Source organism: Carcharodon carcharias, chromosome 20, assembly GCF_017639515.1.
Source record: "Carcharodon carcharias isolate sCarCar2 chromosome 20, sCarCar2.pri, whole genome shotgun sequence".
Classification (NCBI taxonomy): domain Eukaryota; kingdom Metazoa; phylum Chordata; class Chondrichthyes; order Lamniformes; family Lamnidae; genus Carcharodon; species Carcharodon carcharias.
Window position 1 is genome coordinate 14,291,637 of NC_054486.1, and position 15,024 is coordinate 14,306,660.

The following is a 15,024-nucleotide window of genomic DNA, read 5'->3' on the forward strand; positions in this document are numbered from 1 at the left end:
TCACCAAAATAGCACTAATTGCCATTTTCAGAAGAGAGTTCCCCAAACTTCCCATCCTTTTGTGAGTAGTGCTGCTTCCTAATTTCACTCCCAACAGGTCTGGCTCTTATTTTAAAATATGCTCCTCATCACATCCTAACCTGTGGAAACAGTTTCTAGCTATCCTATCTGTTCCTCTTATTATCAATACTTTCAATCAAATCACCCTCAACCTTCTAAATTTCAGGGAATATAACGCTTATTTTGTTGAATCTCTCCTCATGATTGAAGTCCAGGCATCATTCCAGCAAATCTACACTGGATTCCCTCCAAGGTCAAGATACCTTTCCTAAGATGTGGTGCCCAGATCTGCTCACAGTACTCCAGATCAGGTCTAACCAGGGCTTTGTGTAGCTGAAGCACAATTGCCACCCTCTTGTATTCTTATCCTCTCAATGTAAAAGGCAGTGTTCCATTAGCCTTGTACATCACTCTGTCATCATCTGCTGCAAAGAGATTGGCACCTAACCTCTCTGCCATGAAATGGTAACTTGAGATGATCAGTGCTGTACCAACAGACTACAAGAAAATGTTCGAATATACTGTACAACTGATGCTGTATTTTAATCGTGTCAGATAATTGGCAACCATCTCGGACTGGAGTGAGGAAACACAAACAAAGGGGCCATATTTCTTATGAACGTGACTTGTAGCCCTGAGCAGTGCAAGCTAATCGCCCTTTTTGCTGAAATAGTGTTTAAAATAAGCATAATTTGGAGTCCGAGTTCAGTGATTTAATGGGAAATATGAACCTCAGCACACAATATGTAAATACGATTATCATCAGCCTTTTAAATGGATTATCTGCCTGATGATTCTTCCCTCTGTCTAAATGGTGTTCCCAGTCAGGCTCCCCAGTGTTGCTAAATACATCAAACAAACATGGAGTTGCGCTTGCATTATTTTACCTTTAATGTTCAACAAGAGAGTAATAAAAGCACATTGTAATTAAGAATTCAATTATGGGTTTTCTTTTATTCCTTCCAGAAGAATCAAAATCTGTACTGTTCCGACGATTGAAAGCAAATTTGCACATTTCTCACTAGTTGTTATTCCGATGGCCTGCTGCTCTAGGACAGGATATTCAATCTTGACTCCACACATTCGCTCTTGGGTTGAGGAATCACTGCTGTTTGTAAATCAAGCTGATAAATATCCCATTCATGAATTCATTATATTGTGTTTTAGACTAAAAAGCCTAAGGATTGAAGTACAGAACACAATAGACTATTCATTACTAGAAGGCTGTGAGTGCTGCCCATGCGCAGTTTGAGCATTTCTCCGCCATGTTTACTGCTCCACAGGCTCTCATCTGAATGTGAAAAAGGAAACCAACACAAACTTTGACTGCACCCGGACACATCCCCAGTTCCAAAGGGGCAGAGATATCCCTCTGGATTTATTGGAAAAATACATCAGGAGACACAGTGTAAAGAAATTAATGGGAATTTTCCCCATTCCAACCTCGTCACAGATAGAACCTGGAGTGAGGCCTTATGTACACCATACTCCCGATTTCACTGTTTTTCAGTGAAGGGGTACTTGCAGCCATTCAAATTTAACTTGTCTAATCTTGATTCATGTAATTCCCTTGTGCTTGAGTATTTCAAAGAAAAATAAGGCATAATACATGAGGTGGTGTGAGAGCTTGATTGGTTTCTATGCATACGTGGTGAAGTACAGTTTTAATCACCCTAGTAACCAAATATGTAAATACACAGAATATGCAATACAAATCAAAGCCACACACTGGGGGCGCGCTGTCAGTATGTATGGGCAGACGGGTATCAGTAGCCACCTTGTGTGGCCATATTGTGTTAGCAGGAGACGCAATGTTACTAGAACCAAAGTTGATTAAAGGACAGTGGTAATCTTGACTGCAGATACTGGAAACCAATTATTCTTTTATTTCACACTTGTAGCACCAAATAACCCATTCCTAATATTTACATACCCATTCTGGCAAAAGAAATGGATCCAATAAGGTCCCTAGAGATGACAACAATAGAGCCCTCACTGTAGGGTACAATGATTTTTAGATGGTGTTTCAAAAATTAAACTCAAAAGGTACAAAAGGGATACAAAAGAATGTGAATAAAGTTGGTGGGCAGGCAGAACCATTGAGCTGGAGCCAGATGAACATTGTTCTTACTGGAGTCGGTTTAAAAGTAGTTATCGTTGTGTCCATTTTGTTCTCAGTCTATGGTAGATATTTTTAGAGTTGCGAATAGGGAAAACAAATCTTAAATAATAATGGGGAAGTTGGGTGTTTGGCATGGGTGGTGGGGGGTGATGATGCTGTGGACTGTAGAATAATTCAAGGAGGTCAACATAGGTAGCATTTGCAATTTTATGTGGAGCAGTGTGACTCCCAAGTGCAGGCCTTACCTGCTCAAACGTTTCCTCATAAGACAAACCCGTCATATAAGGAATCAGCCTCTCTGAAATGCGTCCAAGGCAAGTATGTCCCTCAACAGAATGTTGCACTATTCTGTGTGATCATGGCTGATCTGCAATCTAACTCCATAAGCCTATCTTTGCCCACAATCTTAATACCTTTGGCTAACAAAAATCTATCAATCTCAGATATAAAATTTATCACTGAATTGCACATTTTGTAGCACTACAGCTCGAGGGCTGTTTGGAATATTTATCCAATCTTCACAAAAATAGTCCTTGCCTCAACCATTCAATGCCAAAATAATTAATATTTTATCAAGCATTTGTGCAAAACAATTTCTCTTATCCTCTCTCATTATCTTACTCATGTTAAATTGATAGCCCCTTATCACAGGCACTCAAAGCACAAGAAATTGTATTTCCCTATTAACTTTATCAAAATTTCAGATAAAAGAAATCTCAATAAGTCTCCTCTTAGTCTTCCCTGTTCCAATTAAAATTGTACTTCAAGTCTCTCCTTACAATTAATTCCCCATCCATGGGCTGATCCTAGAGAATAATATATCCAAGTATGCTGATGATACAAAGCTGGGTGTGAAAGTAAGCTATGAGAAAGACACAAAAAAGAGGCAACAAAGGCTTGAGTGAATGAGCAAGAAGGTAGCACGTGTGGGAGAATTATCCACTTTGGTACAAAGAATGGAAAAGCATTTTAAAAGGTGAGACACTAGTGAACGTTAACATTCAGAGAGATTTTGGTGTCCTGTACACAAATCTCAGAACGTTAAAACAGCAGGTAGAGCAACCAATTAAAGAAGGCAAATAGTATGTTACCCTTGACTGCAAGGGGATTGGAGTAAAAGAGTAAGAAGTCTTGCTGCAATTATACAGAGCTTTGATGAGACTGCATCTGGAGTATTGTTTGGCCTCCTTACCCAAGGAAGATATATCTGCAGTAAAGGGGTGCAACAAAGGTTCACTAGATTGATTTATAGGATATGAGGGCTGTCCTATGAGGAGAGATAACATAAAATGGGCCTATACTCTCTGGCATTTAGAAGAATGATGGGTGATCTCATTGAAACAAAAAAAATTCTTCTTACGTGGCCTGACTGGGTAGATGCTGAGAGGATATTTCCCCTGGCTGGAGATTCCAGGGGTCATAGTCTCAGGATAAGGGGTTGGTCAATTAGGACTGAGATGAGGAGAAATTTCTCCACTCAGAAGGTTGTGGGTCTTTGGGATTGTTTACCCCAAAGAGCAGTGGGTGATCAGTTGTTGAGTATATTCAAAATTAGGATCAATAAGTTTTTGGGCATTAAGACAATTAAGTGACAAGAGGATAAAGCGGGGCCTTTGGCAAAACAGGCTCGAGGCCTACTCCTGCTACTATTCCTTATGTTCTCATCACTCTACACTGTGCACTATGTTCTCCATAACTTTAAATGTTCTTTCTACTATGGGTTACCCTGAACTGCACACAACACTTCCAGGGAATTAGGTATTTAAAATTCCTATGTCTGTCTGTTCGCTGACGCCTTTCAGTGGTTTGTCATTGATTATATACTCCCACTCTGTTATTCCTCCCAAAACGTCTTTTTATTTTATCCTTTCATAGGATGTGGTATCATTGACAAGGCCAGCATTTGTTTCCCTATCCCTAATTGCCCCTGGATCGAGTGGCTTGCCACACCATTTTGGAGGGCAGTTAAGAGTCAACCACATTGCTGTGGGTCTGGAGTCACTTGTAGGCCAGAGTAGGTAAGGCTGGCAGGTTTCCTTCCCTAACGGACAAAAATACCCACTTCTGCTGTCACTAACCTCCATGTATTGCTTTCGCTTTCATGCCAAATTCAATTCAGCAAAAAACAAATTTGCCATAAAAACTGTAGTTCAAAGGAGCATACCTATAGTAGGGTTTGGCAGCACTACTTACATGGAATCTGAGGTTTGGCAGTAATTTGATGAACTGTCAGCCCCAGAATAAACCATTGGCACCCAACATATATCACATTGCTGCAGCAAAGCTGCCCTGAATCCACTTACCATCACAAATCAGAGAGGCAGCTTGACACAAGGATGAGAAGAAGGAGTAGGCCATTCGGCCCCTTGAGCCTGCTCCACAATTCGATATCTCATGACTGATCTGATTGTGGCCCCACCTCCACTTTCCTGCCCTGCCCCTGGTAAGTCTCGACTCCCTTATCAATCAAAAATCTATCTAACTCAGCCCCGATTATAGTCAATGACCCAGCCTCCGCTGCTCTCTGGGGAAGAGAACTCCGCAGGCTAACAACCCTCTGAGGAAAACACTCTTGTCTCAGTCTTGCGTGGGAGCCCCCTTATTTTTAAACTGTGTTCGCTAGTTAAAGCCCCACCTACTCCCCCAACAAGCTCTCAGTATCCACCTTGTGAAGTCCCCTCAGGGTTTTGTATGTTACGATATGTTGTTCCACTTGAGGCTGATTTTTACTAGCCGCTCATCGAGTGGATGCGCCTCCTTCTTCAAATCGGCCTTCAACTGCATTTGTACAGGCACGTCCTCAGCAAGGGAAACAGGTAGATGTCACGGCTGTAGTTGTCCTTGAAAAGATGGTGGTGGTGGTGCTGGAGTCTGAGAGGTGAATGTGTTCCCACAATGCTGGCTACTAATGAGTTCCAGGGTTTTTACACAACAACAAAGAAGAAAATGGGAATAGTCAGGATGGTGGACCATGGAGGTGCTGGCATTCCTATGCACCTGCTGCCCTTATCCTTCCAGGTGTTGGAGGCTGCAGGCTTGGCAACTGTTGCTGAGGAAGCCCAGGACAAAGCAGCCCACTTGATTGGCACCCCATCCACAAACTCCCCCCACCACCGACACACATTAGCAGCAGTGTGTACTATCTACAACATGCACTGCAGGAATTCACCAAGGCTCCTTAGGCAGCGCCTTCCAAACCCATGGCCACTATCATCTAGAAGGACAAGGGCAGCAGATACATGGGAATACCAGCTGGAAGTTCCCCTCCAAGTTACTCACCATCCTGAATTGGAAATATACCACCATTCCTTCACTGTTTCGGAGCCAAAATCCTGGAACTCCCTCCCTAACAGCACTGTGGGTGTACCGACACCACAGGGACTGCAGCGGCTCAAGAAGGCAGCTCAACACCACCTTCTCAAGGGCAATTAGAGATGGGCATTAAATGCTGGCCCAGCCAGCGACGCCCACATCCCGTAAATGAACAAAAAAAAACTACCATATTTGGAGTTTTGGAGTAAAATTCAGTATTGCAGTTGTGAGGCCAAGAGAAACAGATAGGGTTACCAACTATGAATAAATGTATTCCTGGAGATTTCATCACATGACTTGCCCCTACGTTCCAGCCATTAGTCAGCCAATGCATCATCCTTGTGACGTACTGGCTTCCTACACCAATCGGGAAGCAAAACAATTCATTGCCCTATTGTATGATGCTCGGTTGACAACAAAACAGCTTTTTCCCCCCACTTTCAATGGAGAGAAATGTTCAATGAAAATGACAAAAAAAATCCCACAATCTTTTTTAATGTCCTGTTGATTTTCCTCCAAGGTTGCACACGGAGAGTGACCTTCAATTCCTAGCGACTCCAGGCCAATCCTGGGGGGCGGGTTGGCAATCCTAGAGGCACAGAGTCAAACAAGATCGACGTGAATGAGGTGCAATTGTCTGGTACACTGCCCACTTGAGCACCACGAAGGCAATGCTGCTGGAGTCCGGAACGGTCTGCTTTCCTATCCTGCATTACCTGGCATCGCACTGCCAGCAGGGCCGCAAGCATGTAGCTTAGTAACTTCCAATTAGTCTGCAAGTGATAAGAGAGTTGAATTTGCATACTGAAACATGTACTTGTGGTTAGTCTCAACGTCACGTGGTAGGGAAGCACAGCTGGAACTCTCAGTTACCATTCAGCACTGAATCAAACTGGCATTGGGTGTGAACTATAACACTTAATCAGTAGGATTTCTTGTTCAGTGTAGTTATTATTCCAGTGTGAAAAATGTTGCTTTTAATTATTTGTTGAGGCTAAATTGCACATCAAAAGCACCATGGAATACAGTAACGATCAAGGTAGCAACTGGTTTCATAATAGATCCTTTAGAATAGTGGATTAGGGTCCTGGACTAGAAGTCCAGAGGTTCCAAGTTCAAACCCCATCATTTTAAGTGGTGAAAACGAATTCACTATATATTGTCATTTGTGAATAAAAAAAAAGAAACCCAAGAAAACAAAATCGATAAAACCCAACTAAAGGCTTTCAACGAAGGCCAGTCACCCCAGCTGGACTGGTCTCCACGTGGCTCCAGTCCACACCCTTAGAACTCTCTGCAAGGCATTCAGTTACAATATCGCCCCTCACAAACAAGGCCTATCACCATTTTCTTAAAACAATCAGATATGAAAAACAAATACAGCCTTGCCGATATTCAAAGAAAAACAATTTCAAAGAAAAGCATAAATCTCTTTGGAGCTCAACATACATCAAATTTAAAAACAAAAATCAAAAAACAAAAAACTGCGGATGCCGGAAATCCAAAACATAAACAGAATTACCTGGAAAAACTCAGCAGGTCTGGCAGCATCGGCGGACAAGAAAAGAGTTGACGTTTCGAGTCCTCACGACCCTTCGACAGAACTAGAAAAATTTAGCCTGGCCTGTCTGAGGATTGGCAAGACTGAAATGAAAAGTACTGTGGATGCTGGACATCTGAAATAAAGACAGAAAAATATTGGAAACACTCAGCAGGTCTGGCAGCATCTGTGGAGATAGAAAACAGAGTTAGTGTTTCAGGTTGATGTCCTTCCATCAGAATTAATCTGACAAAAGATCAACCTGAAGCACTGGGTTGAATTTTCAGCCAGCTGGGATATCTTGGCAGCCCTTTTAAAATGGCGGTCAGGTCCTGATTCTGGGATTCCCAACCCCATTCCCAGGCTGCCTGGTTCTCGGGAGTGCCTTTTAAAGGTGCAGGCTGGTTCCTGTCAAAAATCCACACCCGGCACTCCCGACCTGGCCGGCTCTATTGCAGAGATAGGCACGTCCTACTCCCGATGATTTTCATGGAGTGGGACAGGGTTTTTAAAAAGCGTCGTGGTTCACGGCCCCTCAGGAGGAATCGTGAACCCTAGTCTGAATGAGGGAACCTTCTAAATTCAAAAGGTTTCTCTCGTGCCCCACATGCTAGGCTATGCCCCTCCACCTAACACCCATGGCCCTTCACGCCAAGCTATGGCACTTCGATGCCCATTAGTTCTGTTCTGTGTATAATGGGCCAATAAACCCAATAGTGATAGTAGGATGTGATAAAAACAAAGCTTTTAAAAAAAATTAATTCATAATTTTCTACTATGTTAAAAAAGTAATTTCACTGCAAGGCAATAAAAGTGTCAATCCATCCAGCCTATTTAATGTATCAATAATAAAAATCAAAGTCCTTGAAACCACTTAACCTTGTGTAAATAAATGTTGTGAAATTGATGGCAGAGATTAGAGTCTGAGCTGTCAATCAAACAATGTTTTCTCTGAGGCCCAACAAGAGTGATGGTTTTCTGGGTCCTCGGCCAACCAGACAAAATGAGAGAAATTGGGGGTGGACAACAAATGCTGGCCTTGCCAGTGACGATAACATCCTGTGAAAGAATAAAGAAGGATCCCATGGCACTATTTCAAACAGCAGAGAAGATCCCCCTGGTGTCCTGGCCAATATCCAGCACCTGAAAACAGATTATCTGGCCATTAAATCGGTGCTATTTGTGGGAGCTTGCTGTGTGCAAATTGGCTGCCACGTTTCCTACATTATAACAGTGATTACGCATGAAAAGAACTTTATCAGTTGTAAAACATTTTGGGACATCCTGAGGTCATGAAATATATACATAAATGCGAGTCTTTCCTTTCTTTATTGCAATATTTCAAATGAATTTTTATTAGAAATGCTTCTGCAGCTGACAGTGGTGACAAAAATGTCTTATAGTACAGCAACCACAAAAGTCTCAACAACTGAAGCGGCCTCTAAAATCTTAGGTACATAAAGTTGCCTTGACAGAAGTAGGGGGCTAGGAGACTGTTAGGCATCCATACACATTGGTTCAGTCTTTAAAAAGAGGGAGGTAACAGAAGCAATCACCACTGCCAACCATCCTAAGAGTTGCCACACAATGCAAAAAGAGGTTCAATGACCTCACATGGGTAGCAAAGATAAGTTAAGACACTGGTACCAATACACACACACTACCACTCGTGCAGCCTTTCCTCACTTCCTTACATCTCTTACCTTTTCTGCACTTGCTGGTCATGACAACTCAATATGCAAAAGGAAAACCTCTAAATGTTCAAGCAACATCTTAATGAACAACCACTGTGTTAGCTCACATAACATGCCATAAGGAGTTCCACTCCATTCAAAGTCACTTCACTTAAATGGGACAATATGATTCTTCCTAACCATCATGGTATGCATGCATTTGTGCTTTCTTAAAGCACTGCAATGCTTTTACATGCAGCAATTATTTCTTCAAAGGAGAATGTCACTCTGTGGAGCTAAACAACCTCTTCTGGATTTAATATCACAGAGGGTGCCTTAGAGGATGAGCACTTCCAGATTCGCAACTCCTTCCATTTTATGACTCGATGACAGGACTTTACCCACACAAATATCAGCCCAGACGTGCCAACTCTGGGGGAACTACTAAGATGAGAATGAGGAGTGGAAGAAAGGGAGAGTGTCATGGACGCTGAAGTAACAACTGTTCTCAGTTGAGATGTCCAGTAGCCCAAATTTCAGATTCCCGTCTTCAAGAGAGCTTATGGATCAGGGAGCATCAATCTCATGTGCATGTACATGGACATAATGACGAATATGGGAGCAGTACCCACATTTGCAACACATTTGCTGCCAAGTCTCTTCAACATCATCTCAAGCTTCTTAAAGTGTGGTGAGCAGAACTGCATGCAATACCCTAGCTGGTGCCTAACCAGACCTTTATAAAGGGTTCTACATAACTTACCTACTTTTGTATTCAATACTTTTATTTATTGAGGCCGAGATCCCATTTGGTTCGTTAATTACTCTCTCGATCTGTTCTGCCACTTTGGGAGGTGCTATGTAAATGCAAATTCATTCTTTCTCTATTTCCTGCTACTTTATCATGACGATTCTATAAACAGAAATGCAAAGGTACGACTGCAGTGTTTGGACAGGTCCTGCAAGCATTGCATTGCAGCTGACGATGCTCACCGGTGCTCACAAATCCAGCCTGCAACATAAACTGTTTCATCTGGGGTTCAGGGTCTAGATGAATCTTATCTTAAGAATGCTACCATAGACTGTTATTTGTTTAAAAAAAATTCTTGTGTATTTATTGATCTATATATATCTCAGCAGTCTCCGCAAGGTTGGACTTCTGCTTCCCGCCAGGTCTCAGTCCCTTAGTTATGTGACACTGCATCATGGTTACATTGATATCGGGTGTTTCTGATGCTAACCCTTTACTTTACAAAATGATTCCCAGCGCACTGGCAACTTGTTTTATTACACGACTAGAGGTAGCTCTGTAAAACAAACATGTCAGTCTGGCTTAGTTGACAGTCCGCAGATCTCCCCTCTCACAATTATAATGGCAATACAGTCCTAAGCTCAGTGTGCAGGCCTGTGACATATTCCTAGGAATCTGTATCTTCCTCTTGCAACTGAACCGGATTTTGAGTCTCCAACCAAGTACCGTACAGCATCTTGCTAGAGGTCCTCTAGTCGAATAATAGGAATTGCTGAAGGTTTCTTTTCCAGGATTCCTCAGCGGAGTGGAACTAAATATTCATATTTCCCAACACCTGCCTTCGAGCTGCAGTGGGCTCGATGCACTGACAAGCAAGGGTCTGTTCAGGGAGCTGTGGCCTGCGTGTGTGACACAGTTCATTAACTTTGCTGTGTGCGGTGCGAACAAAATAAAAAATGTGCTCAACACTGCAAGCAACTGATAATTTATTGGCTGCAAATCACAATTGTAAATCAAACCAGACACCCCAATCACACTGTGAAGCAGGCAGGCACAGTTCACAGCATGACTAATCTACAGTTAACTCAGCCCAAAAAAAGATTCCCCATTTACTTTCTCATTTTCTGCAGATGTCCTGGGAAAGCATTGTACCACCAGGAAATTTAATCACCAGGCCCTGCCCTGGAATAACACACTATTTCGTACATTAAAAACATGTTGGTGATTATTCTGCCCAGCAGAGGTTTGTGGGGATTGGGTTGCCAACCCTCCAGGATTGGCCTGGGGGCTCCAGGCATTGAAGATCAATCTCCGGGGCACTGCTGTGTGCAACCCTGGAGCAAAATCATAGGGGCATTAAAAGAAGATTTTTTAAAAAAATTTTCTTTGAACGCTTCTCTTTACCAGATACATAAATATTGAAAATGGTATGGGGACTGTAGTGGGGGCAGTGATGTGGGATGTGGTGATGGAGAGAGGCTGTTTGATGACAGTCAAGCATCATCCAATTGGGTAATGGGTTTAAAAACAAAAAAAACTGCGGATGCTGGAAATCCAAAACAAAAACAGAATTACCTGGAAAAACTCAGCAGGTCTGGCAGCACCGGCGGAGAAGAAAAAAGTTGACATTTCGAGTCTTCATGACCCTTCGCCAGAACTTGAGCGTCAACTCGAAGACACTTCCTCCTACCTCTCCCTGGACCATGACCCCACCACTGAACATCAAGCCATTGTTTCCAGGACTGTCACTGACCTCATCTCCTCTGGGGATCTTCCTCCCACAGCTTCCAACCTGATAGTCGCCCAACCTCGGACGGCCCGCTTCTACCTCCTACCCAAAATCCACAAACAGAACTGTCCCGGTAGACTGATCATCTCAGCTTGCTCCTGCCCCACAGAACTCATTTCTCGTTATCTTGACTCCCTTCTCTCTCCCCTTGTCCAGTCCCTTCCCACCTACATCCGTGATTCCTCTGACACCTTACGTCACATCAACAATTTCCAGTTCCCTGGCCCCAACCACTTCCTCTTCACCATGGACGTCCAATCCCTCTACCCCTCCATCCCCCACCAGGATGGTCTGAGGGCCCTTAGCTTCTTCCTCGAACAGAGGCCTGAACAATCCCCATCCACCACTACTCTCCTCCGTCTGGCTGAACTTGTTCTCTCACTGAACAATTTCTCCTTCAACTCCTCTCACTCCCTCCAAATAAAAGGTGTGGCTATGGGTACCCGCATGGGCCCCAGCTATGCCTGTCTTTTTATGGGGTATGTGGAACATTCCTTGTTCCAGTCCTACTCCGGCCCCCTTCCACAACTCTTTCTCTGGTACATCGATGATTACTTCGGTGCTGCTTCATGCTCTCGTCAGGACTTGGAAAAATTTATTAATTTTGCTTCCAATCTCCACCCCTCCATCATTTTCACGTGGTCCATCTCTGACACTTCCCTTCCCTTCCTTGACCTCTCTGTCTCAATCTCTGGTGATAGACTGTCCACCAATATCCATTACAAACCTACCAACTCCCACAGCTACCTCGACTACAGCTCCTCACACCCCGCTTCCTGTAAGGACTCCATCCCATTCTCTCAGTTCCTTCGCCTCCGTCGCATCTGTTCCAATGATGCTACCTTCAAAAACAGTTCCTCTGACATGTCCTCCTTCTTCCTTAACCGAGCTTTTCCACCCACGGTCGTTGACAGGGCCCTCAACCGTGTCCGGCCCATCTCCCGCACATCCGCCCTCGCGCCTTCTCCTCCCTCCCAGAAACATGATAGGGTCCCCCTTGTCCTCACTTATCACCCCACCAGCCTCCGCATTCAAAGGATCATCCTCCGCCATTTCCGCCAACTCCAGCATGATGCCACCACCAAACACATCTTCCCTTCACCCCCCCTATCGGCATTCCATAGGGATCGTTCCCTCTGGGACACCCTGGTCCACTCCTCCATCACCCCCTACTCCTCAACCCCCTCCTATAGCACAACCCCATGCCCACGCAAAAGATGCAACACCTGCCCCTTCACTTCCTCTCTCCTCACCGTCCAAGGGCCCAAACACTCCTTTCAAGTGAAGCAGCATTTCACTTGCATTTCCCCCAACTTAGTCTACTGCATTCGTTGCTCCCAATGCGGTCTCCTCTACATTGGAGAGACCAAACGTAAACTGGATGACCGCTTTGCAGAACACCTGCGGTCTGTCCGCAAGAATGACCCAAACCTCCCTGTCGCTTGCCATTTTAACACTCCACCCTGCTCTCTCGCCCACATGTCTGTCCTTGGCTTGCTGCATTGTTCCAGTGAAGCCCAACGCAAACTGGAGGAACAACACCTCATCTTCCGACTAGGCACTTTACAGCCTTCCGGACTGAATACTGAATTCAACAACTTTAGGTCTTGAGCTCCCTCCTCCATCCCCACCCCCTTTCTGTTTCTTCCCCCTTCCTTTTGTTTTTTCTAATAAATTATATAGATTTTTCTTTTCCCACCTATTTCCATTATTTTTAAATATTTTTAAATCTTTTATGCTCCCCCCACCCCCACTAGAGCTAAACCTTGAGTGCCCTACCATCCATTCTTAATTAGCACATTCGTTTAGATAATATCACCAACTTTAACACCTATGTGTTCTTTTGTTCTGTTGTCTGTGACATCTTTTGATGATCTGCTTCTATCACTGCTTGTTTGTCCCTACAACCACACCAACCCCCTCCACTTCTCTCCCCCCACCCAAACCACCACCAGCACCCCCCCACAGACACACACACACACACACACACATACCTTAAACCAGCTTATATTTCACCCCTTTCTTGGATTCACTCAAGTTCTGTCGAAGGGTCATGAGGACTCGAAACGTCAACTCTTTTCTTCTCCGCTGATGCTGCCAGACCTGCTGAGTTTTTCCAGGTAATTCTGTTTTTGTTTTGGGTAATGGGTCTGTTTGCTTTCCAATTGGTGTAGGAAGGCAGTGCGTCTCCAGGATGGACGTGTTGGTTGGCTAATGGCTGGAGTGTGGGGAAAGCCATGTGATAAAACCTCCAGGAATACACTTTATTACAGTTGGCAACCCGACGTGGAGCCTGACTCCATTGTAAGGGAGTTGTTTTATTTGCAAGCATTTAGTCTGTGATTTTTCTTCTCTTTAAATATCACAGTGTGGTCTATGACCAAACTCCAGTTTCACGGGCTAGTTTGTGCCACTCTGTTCTTGGCCCTTGTGTCTGTAGATAAGACAGCCAAAGTGATAGGAAGCCAAGGGTAGCCAGGAAAAATGCTCCATTTTCACAATGCAGCTTTGCGTATCAGCTGAACAGCATATAAGCAATGTAGTTGGTTTTGGTGGATTACTAAATAGAATGGGTAGCTTGACATGTTGTAGTGTATCCTGGAAGGCGGCCAATGAATGTTAGTACTAACACTAAACATACAGTGCAGCGATATCTACAAACTTTTATTTATTCATTCACAGGATGTGGACATCGCTAGCTAGGCCAGCATTTATTGCCCATCCCTAATTGCACCTAAGAAGGTGGTGGTGGTGAGCTGCTTCCTTGAACCGCTGCAACCCATGTGGTGAGGTACACCCACGGTGCTGTTAGGGAGGGAGTTCCAGGATTTTGAACCAGTGACAGTGAAGGAACTGTGATATATTTCTAAGTCAGGATGGTGAGTGACTTGGAGGGGAGCTTGCAGGTGGTGATGTTCCAATGCATCTGCTGCCCCTGTCCTTCTAGGTGGTAAGGGTTGGAAAGTGCTTTCAAAGGAGCTTTGCTGAGATACTGCAGTGCATCTTCTAGATGGTACACACTGCTGCCACTGTATGTCGGTGGTGGAGGGAATGAATGTTTGTGGATGGGGTGCCAATCAAGCAGGCTGCTTTGTCCTGAGTGGTGTCGAGCTTCTTAAGTGTTGAGGGAGCTGCACTCATCCAGACAAGTGCAGAGTATTCCACCACACTCCTGGCTTGTTCCTTGTAGGTAGTAGACAGGCTTCAGGGAGTCAGAAGATAAGTTACTCTCTGCAGAATTCCTAGCCTCTGACTTGCTCTTGCCACAGTATTTATATGGCTAGTCCAGTTCAGTTTCTGATCAATGGTAACCTCCAGGATGTTGATAGTGGGGGGTTCAGCAATGGTAATTCGACTGAATGTCAAGGGGAGATGGTTAGATTCTCTGTTGCCGGAAATGGTCATTGCCTGACACTTATATGGCATGAGTGTTACTTGCCACTTGTCAGACCAAGCCTGGATATTGTCCAGGTTTTGCTGCATTTGACAGGGACTGCTTCAGTATCTGAGGATTGTGCAATCACATGAGAACCTCCCCACTTTTGACCTTATGATGGAAGGAAGGTCATTGATGAAGCAGCTGAAGATGGTTGGGCTGAGGACATTACCCTGAGGAACTCCTGCAGTGATGTCCTGGAACTGAAATGATTGATTAACAACCACAACCACCTTCCTTTGTGCTTTGTATGACTTCTACCAGCAGAGAGTTTACCCGATTCCCATTGACTCCAGTTTTGCTAGGACTCCTTGATGCCACACTCGGTCAAGTACTGTCTT

General features: G+C 44.1%; 1 protein-coding gene across 4 annotated transcripts in view; it reads right to left on the reverse strand.

The window, feature by feature from the left end:
* The window catches only part of LOC121292720 (alpha-(1,6)-fucosyltransferase), a 748,838-nt gene that overhangs the window by 657,331 nt on the left and 76,483 nt on the right, over positions 1-15,024 (reverse strand). The gene's annotated exons all lie outside the window — the stretch shown is intronic.